The sequence below is a fragment of the Pseudophryne corroboree genome, chromosome 1 (genome assembly GCF_028390025.1).
Source record: "Pseudophryne corroboree isolate aPseCor3 chromosome 1, aPseCor3.hap2, whole genome shotgun sequence".
Classification (NCBI taxonomy): Eukaryota; Metazoa; Chordata; class Amphibia; order Anura; family Myobatrachidae; genus Pseudophryne; species Pseudophryne corroboree.
In genome coordinates this window covers 570,954,204-570,973,430 of record NC_086444.1, presented here as the reverse complement: position 1 = coordinate 570,973,430, position 19,227 = coordinate 570,954,204, and the positions used below count along the sequence as shown (strand labels likewise).

At 45.4% G+C, this 19,227-nt stretch overlaps 1 long non-coding RNA gene across 1 annotated transcript in view; it reads left to right on the top strand.

Annotated features, from left to right (window-relative positions):
• The window catches only part of LOC134921432 (uncharacterized), a 53,048-nt gene extending 35,938 nt beyond the window's left edge, over nt 1-17,110 (top strand). Inside the window, exons 2-3 of the long non-coding RNA XR_010177482.1 lie at nt 16,250-16,399; nt 16,499-17,110. This is a non-coding gene — a long non-coding RNA (uncharacterized LOC134921432). The remainder of the gene's footprint in view (nt 1-16,249; nt 16,400-16,498) is intronic.
• The last annotated feature ends 2,117 nt before the right edge of the window (nt 17,111-19,227 follow it).

Sequence of the window (19,227 nt, the reverse complement as noted above, 5' to 3'; positions counted from 1 at the left end):
GCCTGCGATTGCAAGCCACGCTCCGTTTTTGTCACTGAGGGATCATGCCCAGTGCTCTGTGATAACACCCCTCCCCTCTCCCTCTATCTCCACTGAATAGCGCACAGCTTCTATTCAGCGCTGCTCTGCTAAGCCGAGCAGCAGTGACAGGAGGCTCCCAACTGACAAACCCACCGAGGGACATTGCGGCCCACAGGTGGGACAGTGGGACAGTCCCCAAAAAACTGGACTGTCCCACGAAAATCGGGACAGTTGGGAGGTATGTATACTGTATGTTACATTATACAGCACAGGACTATGGTGTTGTTATTGATTTGGTATATTACCCCCACTGGAAGCTAGCCACAGCCCTAAGTATGGGCCCCTATAACTGCATTCCCCTGGCGGGCCCTTCATACCCCAGTCCGACACTGATTACATCTGTCTGTACTTATTTACCTTATTTATTATAACAAAGTAATTTGTATATATATATTGGGCAGACTGAAAGTCCCTGGAATTGGATATATTTCATCTATTAAAATGTTCATGCAGATGGGGAATGAGCCATCAGACATATTTTTTCCATCTCTTAGTGACATTCTAGTTTCAAGTGTCCTTCGTAAAAGTCTGTGTCATGTTTCCCTGGGCTTTTTTTAGGTCACTTTTCCATAATAACGACATTTTGCACTATCTTGCTGAATGGATTAAAAGCATATCAGATTCAAGTACTGGCTTTTTCCCATGAAACAGATATGACAAATCAATAGGTCTCAATGGCACTCCTCACCCCCACATAGCAAAAGCTACAATGACAAGTGGTCATGCATGCAGTAAAAGGGTGAATAGGAGCCAGCGGAATATTGTGCATGTACTACAGTGTGGGTAGTGGCCAGTGCTTTCTACACTCATCTGCCTTTTACTCTCCCCTTCTCTGCGATGACATGTAGTCCAGATTATTCATAATGTTTTCTGCACATGTTTTGCATTACTTTTTCAATATAATTGGTTTATTTTAGAGATGAGCGAGTTCGGATCTCAGAGATCCAGAGCACCTCGAGCTTCATGATACGAGCCGGGATCTGAGACCGGCTCGGGACTTCCCACCAGACTTAGATCCCAGAACAAGGCAAAATGTCATCATCCTGCTGTCAGATTCTCGCGGGTTTTAGATTCCATATAAGGAGCCGCGTGTCGAAGCCATTTTCACTCCAGACTTGGAAAATGAGTGCGTCAGACCTCTGTTTCTCTGTGGGTGGAGTCAGTGTGTGCTCTTCAAGGGTGCTGTAAGGGGGGCTGTCCTGTTCTGTTAGCGGTGCTGTACAGGGTTGCTGTCCTGGGGTGTCCTGTGCTGTTTGGGGTGCTGTACAGGGGTGCCATCCTGTGGTGTCCTGTGCTGTTTGGGGTGCTGTACAGGGGTGCTGTCCTGGGGTGCCCTTTGCTGTTAGGGGTGCTGTACAGGGGTGTTGCTGTCCTGTGCTGTACAGGGGGACTGACTTGTATGCTGTAAAAATACAGGGGTGTTGTAAAAATAAAGGTACACTGGCCCTGTCCTGTATGCTGTAAAAATATAAAGGTGTTGTTAAAATACAGGGGTGCTGTGGAAATACACGGGTGCTGTGTCCCTGTCTTGTATGCTGTAAAAATACAGGGTGTTGTTAAAATACAGGGATGCTGGCCCTGTCCTATATGCTGTAAAAATACAGGGATGTTGTAAAAATAAAGTGACACTGGCCTTGTCCTGTATGCTGTAAAAATACAGTGGTACTGTGAAAATAAATGTACACTGGCCCTGTCCTGTATGCTGTACAAATACCGGGGTGTTGTAAAAATAAAGAAACGCTGACCCTATCCTGTATACTGTAAAAATACAGTGGTGTAAAAATAAAGGAACACTGGCCCTGTCCTGTATGCTGTAAAAACACAGGGGTGTTGTAAAAATAAAGGAACACTGGCCCTGTCCTGTATTCTGTAAAAATACAGGGGTGTTGTTAAAATACTGGTGTGCTGTGAAAATACAGCGGTGCTGTGCCCCTGTCTTGTATGCTGTAAAAATACAGAGGTGTTGTTAAAATACAGGGGTGCTGGCCCTGTCCTGTATGCTGTAAAAATACAGGGGTGCTGTTCTATTTGCTGTGAAAATAAAGGGGCACTGTTCTGTGTGCTGTAATAATAAAGGGGTGCTGTCCTGTGAAATGGAAAATCCTAGTACTAGTGCTGAAGCTGCTGCTGCCACCATTCATGATATTGACGATGTAATGCCGTCTGCTAAGGCCGATGCTCAATGTCATAGAAAGCATGTAAAATCCAAGAAGCAAAAATGAATAACAAAAAAAAGAAGACATTATCTGATGAGAAACGTAAAATTGGCAATATGCCATTCACGACAAGTGGCAAGGAAAGGTTAAGTCCTTGGCCTATGTTTATGACTGGTGGTTCAGCTTCTCATGAAGATGGAAGCCATCCTCCATCTCGAAAAATAAAAAAAATAAAGCTTGTTAATGCACAGGAAAAAACAACTGTGCGTTCAGGGATACCACAAATCCCTAAGGATGTCACGAACCTCGGGCAGCGGCGACCGCGCTTGTCCCTGCGGGTGGCCTGGTCTGCCCGGCGCCTCTCTTCCCCTGTCAGTCTCCGGCTTCAGCGGCGGGTCGGCGCTGCTCTCCGGCGGCTTCCCGGAAGCAAGGGCGCCGCCATCACAAGCAAGGGCAAGGAGGCGGAGCAGGTCTGACGTCACCTGCCTGCTCCGCCAATCAGGCTAGGGCGGGGAATTTAAAATCAGATACCAGGCAGAGATCCGATGCCTGAGTATCTTCGTTTCTCCTGTGGAAGCTATGATCCAGAGCTCCCTCGTCCCTCCAAGCACCTCCGTGCCTCCAAGCACCTCCGTGCCTCCAAGCACCTCGTGCCTCCAAGCACCTCGTGCCTCCAAGCACCTCCGCGCCTCAAGCACCTCCGTGCCTCCAGTTACCTCCGTGCCTCCAGTTACCTCCGTGCCTCCAGTTACCTCCGTGCCTCCAAGCACCTCCGTGCCTCCAAGCACCTCGTGCCTCCAAGCACCTCGTGCCTCCAAGCACCTCCGCGCCTCAAGCACCTCCGTGCCTCCAGTTACCTCCGTGCCTCCAGTTACCTCCGTGCCTCCAGTTACCTCCGTGCCTCCAAGCACCTCCGTGCCTCCAAGCACCTCGTGCCTCCAAGCACCCCGTGCCTCCAAGCACCTCCGCGCCTCAAAGCACCTCCGTGCCTCCAGTTACCTCCGTGTCTCCAAGCACCTCGTGCCTCCAAGCACCTCGTCCCTCCAAACACCTCGGTGTCTCCAAACACCTCCGTGCCTCCAAGCACCTCCGTGCCTCCAAACACCTCCGTGCCTCCAAGGGTCTCCCAGCACTCCCTGTACTCCCAGTACCTCAGTGCCTTCAATACCACAGTGTCTCCAATATCTCAGTACCCCAGCCTTCATTATTTCTACAAGTCTTGTCTTACAGGAGACCTACAAGAATTCCTCTGGGCCTCCCGCCTGCCGTCTTAGTTCTGCATGAGGAAGACCTACATCCGGCCATCTCTACTACGACCCAGTGGCGGTTCCTCTTCCCGGTCATCGGAAGAAGCCCCGAGTCCACAACACTCCCAAACCAGGTCAGTGATAGTATACTCAGGCCACATGGACTCGGGGGATCGGAACACGGACTCTAGTGCCATCCAGAACCTGGCTTCTCGAGTGCAAAGTCAGGAAGCAGCACAAGGTCAGGTGATGCAGTACCTCCAGCAGTTGTCCGGGCGTCTGGATCAGATTCAGGCGTCTCTGGCCTCAGTAATTCCGGCTCCTGTTCCAGCAGTCGCACCAGTTGCCGTTGCCAGCAATGTTCAACCATCGGCCGGTGTCACTCCACGCCTTCAGTTGCCTACTCCGTCCCGCTATAATGGGAATCCCAAAAATTGTCGTGGTTTCTTGAACCAGTGCGAGGTACATTTCGAGCTACTTGCACACAACTTTCCTACAGACCGGTCCAAGGTAGCATATATTATTTCTCTGTTGGAAGGTTCTGCTTTGGATTGGGTGTCTCCATTATGGGAACGATCTGATCCCATGGTTTCCAACTACACCAACTTCATCTCGTCCTTTCGAAGGATTTTCGACGAGCCCGGCAGAATGACCACTGCTTCTTCCGATTTGCTCCGTGTTCGGCAGGGCGCCCGTTCCGTGGGCCAGTACGTGGTTCATTTCCAGACCATTGCTTCCGAACTACGCTGGAATAATGATGCCCTGAGAGCTGCCTTCTGGAACGGTCTTTCCGACCGGCTGAAAGACGAGCTGGTTACTAGAGATCTGCCGGATCCATTAGAAGATTTGATTTCCCTTTGCGTCAAGGTGGATCTTCGGATGCAGGAGCGTGGAAGAGAACGTAACCGTTCGGATCGTTCCAGGTTCCGGAATCCTACTCCTAGGCCGGTGGCCTCACCTAGCTCAGATGAGCCCATGCAAATTAACCGCTCCCGACTGTCTCCGGAAGAACGACAGCGTCGTCGTGAGGGTAAACTCTGCCTTTACTGTGGAGCCGCAGATCATTTTCTTAAATCTTGTAAAGTCCGTCCGGGAAACGGGCAGACCTAGCTTGTTCCGGAGGAGTCAAGCTGGGAGTTACGACAAAAGCTTCTCCAACTTCGGACTGCTTGCTTCCAGTAACTCTAGTCTCCAATTCAGTCTCCAGGTCTTGTGAAGCCCTATTGGATTCCGGAGCTGCAGGGAACTTCGTTTCTTCCTTCTGTGCCCAAAGTTTGGGTTTAAAGTTACGGCCTATCGAGCGGCCAATTTCACTGACGGCTATCAACGGGACTAGAATTTCCAAAGGTCTCATAATGTGGCGCACGGGGCCAGTTAAGCTGCGGGTCGGGGCTCTACATCAGGAAGATTTGGAACTCTTGGTAATCCCAGAAATGCCCCATGATCTGGTTCTTGGAATGCCTTGGCTGAAAAGTCATAACCCCCACATCGATTGGAAGTCGTCACAAATTCTGTCCTGGAGTTCCTTTTGTCACACTAATTGTCTTACTCCTGTTTGTCCGCTCCGTGTTACCTCCAAAACGGATGAAGAGCACATTCCGGAGGCATATCAAGGGTACAAGGACGTATTTTCGGAACAAGCTGCTGACCTGTTACCACCTCACAGGCCTTGGGACTGCCCTATTGACCTTGTCCCAGGGAAGACGCCACCTCGTGGTCGCACATATCCTCTGTCTCTTCCCGAGACTCAAGCCATGTCGGAGTATATTAAGTCCAATATGCTCAAGGGATTCATTCGCCCCTCTTCCTCCCCTGCTGGTGCAGGCTTCTTTTTCGTGAAGAAAAAGGACGGGGGGTTGAGACCATGCATCGACTACCGCGGCCTAAACGACATTACTATTAAGAATAAATACCCCTTGCCACTAATCACAGAGTTATTTGATAGGGTTCGTGGTGCCCGCATTTTTTCAAAACTCGACTTGAGAGGAGCTTATAATCTTATACGCATCCGAGAGGGGGATGAATGGAAGACTGCCTTTAATACCCGAGATGGGCATTACGAATACTTGGTGATGCCGTTTGGTCTTAGTAATGCTCCCGCGGTTTTCCAGGGATTCGTCAACGAAATCTTTCGTGATATGCTGTATCAGAGCGTTGTGGTATATCTGGACGACATACTGATTTTTTCCAAGAATCTTGTCGAACACAGGACTCAAGTCAAAGAGGTGCTACACCGTTTACAAGAGAATCATCTCTACGCCAAGCTTTCCAAATGTACCTTTGAAGTAACATCTATTCCGTTCCTCGGTTATGTCATCTCGGGGACGGAGCTTCGCATGGATCCGGAAAAGTTGTCGGCCATTCGTGATTGGACTCAGCCTCTTTCCCTGAAAGCAATACAAAGGTTCCTGGGCTTTGCGAACTACTACAGGAAATTCATTAAAGGTTTCTCCACCATTGTTGCACCCATTACTGCCCTGACGAGAAAGGGTTCTAATCCTAGTTTGTGGCCTCCGGAAGCCATTGTAGCTTTTTCTCGCTTAAAGTTAGCTTTCACGACGGCTCCAGTTCTCCAACAACCAAATTTCGAGGAACCCTTCTTCTTAGAAGTTGATGCATCTTCAGTCGGGGTGGGGGCTGTCCTCTCCCAGCATTCCTCTGATAAGAAATTACATCCGTGTGGCTTCCACTCTCGTAAATTCTCTCCAGCCGAACGAAATTACTCTATTGGAGACCAGGAACTCTTGGCAATCAAATCTGCCTTGGAAGAATGGAGATATCTTCTAGAAGGGGCTAAACATGTGTTTACCATCTACACGGATCACAAGAATTTACTGTACATCAAATCCGCACAATGTTTGAATCCTCGCCAGGCGAGATGGGCACTTTTCTTTTCCCGATTCTCGTTCATTATCAAGTACCGTGCCGGGACTCTCAATATTAAAGCAGATGCGCTTTCCCGTTCACAGGTTCCCACAGACGAGGATGAACCTCCGGAGCGGGGTTTAATTCTGAATCCAGTTTCTGTCTCTGCTGCTTTAACTACTCCAGCTCCTCCTCCTGGAAGAATGTCCGTACCAGCTAGATTCCGCCCAGGAATACTACGGTGGGTCCATAACTCCAAGTTTTCCGGTCATCCCGGCGCTCAGAAGATGTACAAGTTTCTGCAAAGGTCTTACTGGTGGAACACCATGAGGAAGGATGTACAAGATTGCGTTAATTCATGTCCCCAATGTACACAACATAAATCTCCTCGTCTGCCTCCTGCAGGGTTACTTCGTCCTCTGCCTATCCCTGTGAGACCCTGGACTCACATTTCCATGGACTTCATCACTGACTTGCCCTGTTCCAAGGGTTGCAACACCGTTTGGGTTATCGTTGACCGTTTTTCGAAGATGGCACACTTTGTGCCCTTGACTGGTCTTCCGACAGCACCGAAACTGGCTCTATTGTTTATCCGAGAACATTTTCGTTTGCATGGGTTGCCACAAGAGATTGTTTCTGACCGTGGAGTACAGTTCACCGCCAGGTTTTGGAAAGCCCTTTGTTCAACTCTACACATTAAACTTAAGTTTTCGTCGGCTTATCATCCCCAAACAAATGGACAAACGGAACGAGTCAATCAAGATCTAGAGACTTTTCTTCGGTTGTATCTCTCTCCTTCACAGGACAACTGGGTGGAGTTGTTGCCTTGGGCGGAGTTTGCCCATAACCATTTGTTTCATTCTTCCACTGGGGAATCACCATTTTTCGTCAACTACGGGTTCCATCCCCGTGTTCCGGAATTTCCAAGCCTTCCGATAATAGAGGTTCCTGCTGTAGCGTCCACTCTACGACACTTTGGACAAATTTGGAGAAAGGTTCATGCTAATCTTAAGCAGGTTTCTGTTCGGTACAAGTTCTTTGCAGATAAGAAACGGCAAGCCGCACCTCAATATAAAGTTGGGGACAGGGTATGGCTGTCCACACGGAATCTCCGGTTGAAGGTGCCCACCATGAAATTCGCTCCAAGGTTCATCGGTCCTTACCCTGTGCTACAAGTCTTAAATCCTGTGGTCTGTAAACTGGGTTTGCCTGCCCATCTTCGCATACCTAACGCCTTCCATGTTTCTCTACTCCGTCCCCTCATACTGAATCGATTCCACTCAGCACTCCCAAGGCCAACGTCCGTAGTGGCAGAAGCTGGAGCGGAGTTTGAAATCAAAGCTATTCTGGACTCTCGTTATCTTCATAAAAAATTACAGTACTTGGTGGACTGGAAGGGTTATGGACCTGAGGAGAGAAGTTGGATTGGGGCTACTGAAGTAACGGCTCCTCGTCTGATTCGGATCTTCCACTCCAGACATCCGACTAAGCCCGGGAAGTGTCCAGGGGCCACTCCTGGAGGAGGGGGTACTGTCACGAACCTCGGGCAGCGGCGACCGCGCTTGTCCCTGCGGGTGGCCTGGTCTGCCCGGCGCCTCTCTTCCCCTGTCAGTCTCCGGCTTCAGCGGCGGGTCGGCGCTGCTCTCCGGCGGCTTCCCGGAAGCAAGGGCGCCGCCATCACAAGCAAGGGCAAGGAGGCGGAGCAGGTCTGACGTCACCTGCCTGCTCCGCCAATCAGGCTAGGGCGGGGAATTTAAAATCAGATACCAGGCAGAGATCCGATGCCTGAGTATCTTCGTTTCTCCTGTGGAAGCTATGATCCAGAGCTCCCTCGTCCCTCCAAGCACCTCCGTGCCTCCAAGCACCTCCGTGCCTCCAAGCACCTCGTGCCTCCAAGCACCTCGTGCCTCCAAGCACCTCCGCGCCTCAAGCACCTCCGTGCCTCCAGTTACCTCCGTGCCTCCAGTTACCTCCGTGCCTCCAGTTACCTCCGTGCCTCCAAGCACCTCCGTGCCTCCAAGCACCTCGTGCCTCCAAGCACCTCGTGCCTCCAAGCACCTCCGCGCCTCAAGCACCTCCGTGCCTCCAGTTACCTCCGTGCCTCCAGTTACCTCCGTGCCTCCAGTTACCTCCGTGCCTCCAAGCACCTCCGTGCCTCCAAGCACCTCGTGCCTCCAAGCACCCCGTGCCTCCAAGCACCTCCGCGCCTCAAAGCACCTCCGTGCCTCCAGTTACCTCCGTGTCTCCAAGCACCTCGTGCCTCCAAGCACCTCGTCCCTCCAAACACCTCGGTGTCTCCAAACACCTCCGTGCCTCCAAGCACCTCCGTGCCTCCAAACACCTCCGTGCCTCCAAGGGTCTCCCAGCACTCCCTGTACTCCCAGTACCTCAGTGCCTTCAATACCACAGTGTCTCCAATATCTCAGTACCCCAGCCTTCATTATTTCTACAAGTCTTGTCTTACAGGAGACCTACAAGAATTCCTCTGGGCCTCCCGCCTGCCGTCTTAGTTCTGCATGAGGAAGACCTACATCCGGCCATCTCTACTACGACCCAGTGGCGGTTCCTCTTCCCGGTCATCGGAAGAAGCCCCGAGTCCACAACACTCCCAAACCAGGTCAGTGATAAAGGAGAGTCGAAGTATGTCCGCAGTTGCGATTTCTAGGCCAGACCTTCCCAAGACTGTATGGGAAGAGGAGACTCCTACCACCATTTTCACGCCCCCTGCAAGTGCTGGGAAGAGCACCGCCAGTCCAGTTGCTGATATTGAGATTGAGAATGTCACTGTAGAAGTACACCAGGATGAGGAGCATATTGGTGTAACTGGCGCTGAGGAGGAAGTTGACAATGAGGATTCTGATGGTGATGTGGTTTGTTTGAATAAGGCACCAGTGGAGACAGTTGTTGGCCATGGGATGAAAAGCCCATTGTCATGCCTGGGCAAAATACCAAAAAATCCACCTCTTCATTGTGGAATTATTTCTCTGTGAGGATGAGGATGTAAATACTGAAGGGGGTGAGGAATCGGAGGATGGGGACAACATCTTGCCTCTGTAGTGCCAGTTTGTGCAAGGAGAGATTAATTGCTTTTTGGGTGGGGGCCCAAACAAACCAATCATTTCAGCCACAGTCGTGTGGCAAACCCTGTTGCTGAAATGATCGGTTTGTTAAAGTGTGCATATCCTGTTTATACAATATAAAGGTGGGTGGGAGGATCCAAGGACAATTCCATCTTGCACGTCTTTTCTTTGTCTGCCACATCATTCCAAGGGTGCTGCCCTATATGGGATGCTGCCCCTCTGCCCTATCAGTCCAGGGGTGCTGCCCCACTGCCGTTTAAGTCAAGGGGTGTTGCTGCATATGTTCTGTGCTGTGTAATTCTTCAGAGGTGCTGCCTATGCTGTATAAGTCCAGGGTTGTTGCCTATCTGCTGTGTATGTCCAGAGGCGCTGAGGTATAATTCCAGGAGTGCCCTGTCAGAACCCGCTCATCTCTAGTAGATATATCTAGTGTATAGATATATCTAGTGTGAACTGTGTACCCAGCATTAGAGAGAGGTTCTTCTGAATTATTTCATGTTAGGGACTCAAATGAATGGCTCCAATTAGTCAACCTTCATTTTGATTTATTAATGTTCCACGTTTTGGGATTATTTACAAGAAGCACATTTGTTGTACAGTGTTCTTTTCCTTTATTTTGTAAATGTTTTCTCCTTAATACAAAGGGGTATATTTACTAAAGTCCCGATTTTGACCGAGTTGGTGTTTTTTCTTCAAAGTGTCATCTCTGGAATTTACTAAACTCAAATCTCGGCAGTGATGAAGGCATTCGTATTTTGTTGGTGGGCTGTGTTAAAAAATACGAAAGAATACACCATCGGTCAAACACGGCTGTTTAAAAATAGAACTCGGTCATTTATCAAAAATTCGTATTTCTAATTACCACCGTGAAAGGAGCATTTCGGCAGTGAAATTTAGAGATTCGTAAAAAAATATGTTTTTCAAATAGACCTGCTTTTGAGAAGCATGTTTAGATGTGTTTCATGTAAAACCTATGTTCAGCCTACATTTGTTGAAACATAAAACAGTACCTAACTACATTATTACAATCCCACACACACAAATGGATGTTGACCTGTGTTGCATTAAACTTATGTGTTCATTTTTTTTTTAATTTATGTGTTACACATTTTAACAATAATAACATAATATGTCTTAACTCATTATAACTATATTAATTTTGGCCACAAATCAGGTTTTATTGTGCAAACAAATGTGTTTATTTTTTGATTAGAAAATATTCAAAAATATAAAACAGAAACACAGAAAAACTTTACCCCACTAACAACCCAACACCTGTTGCTGCTTTAAATTATTTTTTGGTGTGGCCCTTAGATCCGGCAGAGTCGGGACCAGGGACATTAGCTCTTCTTCTTGATCTTCTAACTGGGGAAGAAATAGGCGTAGTTAACGGTGTTGTGGTTTCAGAGCTTGTGCTCGCTTGTTGGTTGTGTAGGTCGGCAATATTGTGGCTGAGGTTGCTTAATGTTGCATTCAGTTGGATGTTTGATGCCGTGTTATTTTCTATTATTCTGGCTAGACTTTCACATAGTTGATTGTTTGAATCAAGGAGATTGAGGTAGTTCTGATGTTGCCTCATTTGGTTGTCCATAATCCTGGCCATGGTGAGCATCATGTTGCTGGTATCAGCCCGCATTAGTTCCATGCATGTGGCAATTCTGCTGAGTTCAGAATTTTGTCTGCACATAGTGCGATTTAATCTGGGGAGATAATGTGGAAGACTTGTCCGCAGCTGGGTCTGTCTGCGAAGACGCTCCATATGTTGCGGTTGCTGGGTTGTCCAGCTGTCACAAAATGCCTGGAATGTGTTTTGTAGCGGTGGTGTGGCTGTGCTCAATTGTGGTGGTGGAGTAGTTGGAGGCGGAGGACCAGCCATAGGTGGTGTGCTTGGTGTTGTCGGGTCTACCGGCTGCAGGTTAAGGACATAAGTTTCCTCCATTACATCTGACTGGTGTGCGGGGGTCATGTTGCCTTGATCTGTGCCTGTGTGTATGAATGGAATCATATTTTAGTTTTTTTGGTTTTGTATTCATTTTCTTTTGTACAAATTTTTTTTTAAAAAACCAACAAGTGAAATTTAATTTTTTTGCAACTCCATACCTACATAAGCAGAAATTTTGCCTACCCATTATGCCAGTGTTTCTCAAACTGTGAGTCGTGGCTCCCTGTGGTGTCTCGGGACACTTGCAGGTGTGCCTTGGGTTGGTGGTCCACGACCAAATATTTTTTGTTTTGCTCAATATAATAAGCTAAACTAGTGCTAGTAGCTGTCAGTCATAAAATATGGGGACAAACAGAAGTAAATATTTTCACACAACACACAATTGAGGCTAAGGATGTTATATAAACACAATCTACTTATTTTAAGTTTTCTTGCTAAATTTAACAATAAGTTTTTGTTTGGCTAGGGGTGCCATGTTTAAATTTAGAAAACTCTAGGGCACCGTGATTACATACAGTTTGGATACCACTGTATTATGGCCTGCTATTGTTGTTATTTTGTCTCAATATATTAAGCTTCACAACCTTAAGCCTAAACCTAATGTCAAGTGACATTTTTAAGTTCAAAACCTAGTTTAGTGTTATTCATCTGTGATGGCTATACTAAACTAAATTTTTAAATTTTATATTTACAAATTTACTCAAGGTCCCGATATTATTCTGAGTGCAAACGTTAAATTCACATTTGGTAGAATACTTCAGCACAATGGGGGTAATTCCAAGTTGATCGCAGCAGGAAATTTTTTAGCAGTTGGGCAAAACCATGTGCACTGCAGGGGGAGCAGATATAACATGTGCAGAGAGAGTTAGATTTGGGTGGGTTATTTTGTTTCTGTGCAGGGTAAATACTGGCTGCTTTATTTTTACACTGCAATTTAGATTGCAGATTGAACTCACCACACCCAAGTCTAACTCTCTCTGCACATGTTACATCTGCCTCCCCTGCAGTACACATGGTTTTGCCCAACTGCTAAAAAAATTCCTGCTGCGATCAACTTGGAATTACCCCCAATATGCTAGTGTTTGCTTCAAATGTACGGACAGAATAATCCTAAACTTTATTTGTAATCTAGAAAGGGTTGTCTATGTCAAAAGCATTTTCTTAAATCAGTGTAAAGGCTAATCTAATAAAATTACTGTCTGTGTTTGTATGTATTAAAAATATTTGTAATGTGTTTTTTTTTGTGTGTGTATATTTTTTGACTCACCTGGAATTTGAGGGGACTGCAGTTGAAGTGGTGGGGAGGGCGCCAGCAAATCGGACAGTGGCCTTGATGCGACCGTACTGATGCATCGCGTTGGCGGAGAGGCAGATTGTGCTCTGGGCAGATCCTGTCGTGGTCTTTTCTGTGCCACGCGTTGATGCATTGTGGATTCGTGGCCTGTGCGCATTTGCGCAGTCGGATGATGGCGGGATGGACCTATGTGAAACAAATGTAGTTGTCTAAATTTGTCAATGATTTGAACTCCTCCTTAAGTGTTAATGTGTTTCACATTTACCTTCTGCAACATCAGCACCATGTTCAACATTTGAAGGAGTGGATTGGCGTGTGCGTTTCCGAGCCACTGTAATACACAGAAACATATGATTTGTACACACAAATGCATTTGCAAACAACAATCACAACAGCATTTCTCAAAAATGAGTTACAAACACATACATAACCATACATTATAAAACAAATCCTCAAAACTAAAACACAAAAGAGTAATGCAACTTCATCACAATGTGGCAACAACTATGCAACACACATGGCGACACGTGCGTAGCATACAAAATTAAACAGATTAATGTTACAAATCAGAACACATACAATTTTGACTGAAAAACAAACTACATACCAAATGCATACATAACATTTATTTAAAACTTAGGAATAAAAAAAGTATTTGTGAAACCACAAAACACCACCTAGAAAAGCGTCTTTGTTGTAAAATTCACTAAACATCATGCGAACATGTGTCCTTAACAAATAAATCATGAAGACACCACACTTACACCTTTGCAGATAAATGGTGTGTCCCACCAATAACCAAAACAATCCATTCTAAATACAGTAAGGTACCTTTCACCAGGTACATTATTAAGGACCTTAACTAATTGCTAACACACAATAGTAACACCCAGGAGATTTTACACAAACAATCATGATAGACACAATTACACACACTAATACACACTAAACTAGCATAGTCCTAATATAACACATAGCAGGACTCCAAAGTTTTAACAGCAAAACAATTGTACACAAAAAAAATACCATAAAAACTAGTCACCATCCTGCCTGGGCCGATCTGAATCACGCACATAAGTGGCCCCAACCACTTTGCGAGGAATTAAGCTCCGCACTGGCTCCTCCCACTCCGCATAAGTTGCGATATACGGATGCCCACCACCGGTTTGACGGGCAGACTTGGCCTCCTTGGCCATCTTGGCCTTGAAACGGCGCTTTATGTCGTAAAAACGTTTACGACATGTGTCCTCTGTCCTGCGAACAACTCCCTCGCTATTCACTGCAGCTACAACTTTAGTCCAAATAGCACTCTTTCTGCGAGAAGTGACTTTGGAGGCCTCAGCGCCAAAGAGCTGCCGATGATGGCGCATTAGCTCACCAACATTTTCTGCATAACAAAACTTCACGTTGCGCCCAGTCTTCGTAGTGGTGCATGGCTGCGGAGCCACAGCACCATCACTCTCACTAGAGTCTGCAGCAGCAACCTCACCCTCCGACTCACCCTCCGACTCACTACTCTCCTCCCTCTCACTAACACCCTCAGCCTCACTCACCTCCTCTCTCAAACTAACCCCCTCCACCTCACTCAACACCTCCACTTCACTCATCTCCCCCACCTCACTGACCTCTGACTGAGACATAATTGACACAAACAACAAATAACACGAATAACAAAATACACAAAACACACTCCTCCACTAACACTACACACCACACACCAAACACACACACACACACAAAAATACAACAATTGACTGAAATAAAAAAACAACCACTAAAAATATGATACACTTCAAAACAACACCACAACAATAATCACAAGACGACTTACAAACCAAATACACCACTCAGCAATCACTTAAACTCACCTAACCAACTTTCCACAACTCCTACCGCAAACAACACTCCCTCTCTCCTCTCCACTAGCTAAACCCACGAGGTCCGACCGGTTTGGAGCGTATTTATACTATGCTGCACAGACACTCCTCCATCACAAACCCAACCAATCACGGACGAGTGACGAAAACGAAAGTCCGAAAAAAACGCAGCCGGGAAGGTAGTAAAATCTCGGCCGTGAAAAAAGTATACGAAACCGTTAAAAAAAAACCAATAATACGGCCGCAAAACAAAAATCAGCCGCATTAGGAACTTAAAAAATACGAATAACATCGACATCGGAAAATACGAATAACAAAAATACGACAGCATAGTAAATGAGGCGTAAAAAAAAAAAAGTTGCAAATTATCACTCCCGATGTAATTCGTGTTTAATCTTCAAACAAATTTCAAAAAATACGAATCTTAGTAAATATACCCCAAAGATGGCGATACCCTCTGGGGCGAAAACGCGACGGATGGGAGTTAGTACATACGAAAATGCAATAAAACCCCCGAAAATGGGGGTTTTATTGCATTTTATCTTTTGTACATCCCGCCCTTCGAGAGTGATAAATAGCATGGTGAAAAAGTGCAAGCCAATCAGCTCCTAACGGCCATGTTACAGTCTGTGTTTGAAAAATGACAGGAACTGATTGGCTGGTACTTTATCACCGTGCTATTTATCACTCTCCAAGGCTTGATAAATCTGGACCTACAGTATATATTACTTGTTACCAGCCTGTCAAAATGATGGAACAACATAACAGTAATATCAGTGCCGGCGGCTGTGCGCGCCCAAATGGAGCAACCCTTGAATTACTCAGTCAAGAACCACCTAGTGGCTACTGGTATGCAAAACACTTGAATAGAGGTGATGAGCAGCATTAGCCTGTTATTATACAGGACAAGTCCTCTGAAAATCAGGCCGTGCTGTCTGTAGCACGTAAAACAGTGCAGCTGAAAGAGTTAAATCTCTGATGTACTAAGCTATAAATCATATCACTAATGATATAATTAGAATAAATTGTACCCAGCTTGAATAGTACAAGAAAGAGCTAATTACCAGAGGGAGGGTCAGTGTATGATCTCAGAAGGCATTTGGTAGAGGTACCAATCTCCAAAACACTAACCAGAAAGATACTTCCTGCATAAAAATATAAATGGAAGTAACCTGGTGTCAGTGAAAAAGCACACTATACAAAGTAATGTTATACTAATTAAGTAAAAGGCAATAAAGTTATTAATACCACCTTGATGAAATGATTGATGTATGTGTTTGATAGTTGCCAAGGGTCATTGGCGTATCCATAATGGGTGCAAAGTGTACGGTGCACACGGGCCCTTGGGTTCAGGGGGACCCACACACTGCACACCCTGCACCCATTTTCTTATACTCACCTTTACATCAGCCCCGAGCTAGCTACACAGCAGCAAAAATCACTTGGAAAATGGCCGCTGCAGCTATTTTCCGGTGACTTGCACATGCGTAACAGAACTGTCCCCGGGAACGCGGCCCGGGCACCATGTTCCTGGACACTTGGCACAGCTGCACCCCTTGCTACTTGCAGTAGTTATACTTGTGAATCGCAATAACAATGAGCAGCGCTGTAATAGTGACGTGCACCAGCAGCACATAATGGTAATTATACAATTATGTCTGTCTTACATTTGTTGTTGATTACTGAAAGCTCCCCTTTTTCTTCTAGCTATACCACAATGGTGAAGTTCTTAACCAATATCTTACCTGAGCATGCCATAAATTTGGCAGGATGACAAAAAGCTACTTTAAAGATAATAGGACGGAGCCAAACACAGCCAGTGGGTTTATATCACAATCGGAGCTGCCAGGCTCAGCGGTAATACCAGCAAATTGTATTTATCACACATTTATTACAGAGTGACTAAACTATTATACTCTAGTTTCTATAATAAAATAAATATCTATTTTCCCTCAGGACAGAATGAGTGACTGAGGAAAATGTGTCAATCGCGGCTTTGGATACTTTCAGATAAATTTGATTTTCATGCCAGAAATGCAGCACATACTGTAAATGACAAGATTCCTGTTCGCTGTTGGAGATGATTATTATTACTAAGCAGCAGTTGTGTTTTGTGTGGCAGGAGTAAATAAAAACCTTTCTGCCATGACCAAACAAAGGAAATGGAGCAGGATTTGAAAGAAGTCCAAGTTTGCTGGGTGAGAGATTCTTTTTAATGAGTGTAATCTTTCTATTGGGGTTTACATCACAATTTAATCCAAACCCCTAACAGTAAAAAGACATCTGCTGTTTAAGCTGTTCTGTAAATACTTTTAATGGTTGGAAGCCATCTGAAGGGAGTTTTTAAGAAGGGATGGTAGCTTAGCTGAAAATAAAATCGACTCCAGTGCAAATCTATGGATAAATCACTGTATTATTTGTTAAAATGTAGTCGCTTGAAACAACTAAGACCTTTCTTCTAAAATTTACTATGTGGTAAACTTTTTGCGAAGACTGATTTATAAGTGGAAAAATAAAAGCATGAAAAGATGTAGTCTTGCAGATGACACCGGGGAAGTAAATAAGATGGTCCGTTTCTGCTTTTAGTTTCAAGATTGTTGCTGTTGTTTAGATTTATACTACATACAGAGGTATTGAAGTACTGGAACGGTTAAGTGTATCATTTATTCTGATTTCGGTGCCAAAAAAGGTGAAAATGTTCAGAAGACAAAATGATTTTTTAACAGCATAATGAATCAAAGTGCAGAAAGTATTTATGAATAAAAAAACATGAATTTCAGATAGCTCTAAAGTTCTGTTGCTCGTGTTTTATGCAAGTATAGGTATGTGTGCCAGTGAACTCAAAACTGTTGTGATTTTTTTTTACACTGCAGTTAGATTAATAAGAATTAGAGTTACAACCAGAAAGAGACCAGAGCTTAAAAGAGTGACCAAGTCCAGAGACCCTTTCCTTAATCTGAATTGCTCATATACCTGACATCTGAACCTGTGAGCTGTGACATCATGACGTCACACGTAGGAGGTAAGTCCTAAGGACACTCTGGTAAGCTTCACAGACTGTAAGGTGGCTGCCCAGAGCATCTCCTGGATGGCTCTGCAGTAGTGCTACTGGCTACAGGGTGCTTCTCCAAGCACTGTGCTAGCCACATACAAGTGGGGCAACTACTGTGCCACCCCGTGGGCTCTGTCACCTGAGTGATGGCACCCCTTGCACACCCCTAGTTATTGCTCAGCAAGGGTCCATTCAATAGTGTCCATATACCCAATAAAAGCAAAAGAGCTTTACAGTCATTTCCCCAAACAAGCTTGCAAAGTCACAAAATTCTCCTCCCATACTTCCTGGGAATTATTTCACCTGCTCCCATCATTGTCTCTCCAGATCTTCCTACTCAGTTTAATTAAATTGTTCCCATGGGAGTAAGGAAAATATTTACATTATACTCATCTTTTCAATCTTTTCTTTATCTTATTGCTAGATGTAAGCCTTAAAATCCTTCACTACAAACCACACATAAAGCGTCAACCTGCTCTTGTCAGAATTTAGCATATTTCCACGATGAGACTGTGATCAGGGTATGCTGACCAATGACACCCACGCCTGAATATCACAATGGCAGTAGTCCACCAAACTTACTTGCAGGGCTGTGTCACCCTGTGTCCCCACTCTAATTTACTGCACCCACATATTTCAACTGTCCAATACCCAGCCACTCATGGGGATGGGGTAATCACTGCCACTAACCCTGGAGACCCTTTCCCTTGCCTAAGGGGCCCTTTGGCTCAGAGGGTTGGGGAATCAAAGGACCTGAAGAATCTCTTTTACCCTCATTGGGCATTCTGGCTCTGAGGGGATAGTGAGTAACAGGGTCCTTCACCTTTTGGAGAGGGTCCAAATTCCATGCCCCCAGCATGTTTTTTTGAATGGGTGTTTTGAAGAATGCACCTCAGGCTTAAAGAAAAACGGTCTCTGCAAACTACCATCTAAGTACTCTCCATACAAAATCCCACTATTATTCTTATTCAGAGGGTTAAAGAAAAACAAATGAAATCTTACAGCTTTGAAGCATGGGGATTCTAAATGATCCTTTCTAAGAGAAAAAACTTTATGAATAATATTGATCAGCCTGAAGTTAAAATATGTTGTAAATTAATGCACAAGCATTTTTTCTCCCCACAGCTACAGAGAGTATGAGGTGGAGACACACTTAAATGTTCAATATTTATGGCTGTCTTGTTAAAGACTAAAATGTACCTTTATATGCTGATCTTTCATGATGGACTAATTCAATGCAAATGTATCTCGTATTCTTTATATCATGAAACTACTTTTCTGTCTCTTAACACTCTTCTTCATTTATTACAGGTAAATGTGTCTTTGATCTATGAACTAGAACTAACATACTGGGCTGATGCAGAATTGCACACAAGTCTTTTGTATGGGTGCGGATTATTAGATCTACACTAAAAAGGTCTACAGTGAGTCAATAGGTTTACCACTAATGGTAGACATGCATTAGGTCCACAGGGTCAAAAGGTCAACATAAAAAAGTAGATTAGGAAAGGTCGCCAGGTCAAAATGGTCGACAGGGAGACAAGGTGGACACAAAAAAAGATAGACTTTTTTTTTGGAGGGGTGGGGGGGGGTGTCTTGTCACTTTTCTGCCACAAACAAGCTCCATTACTGC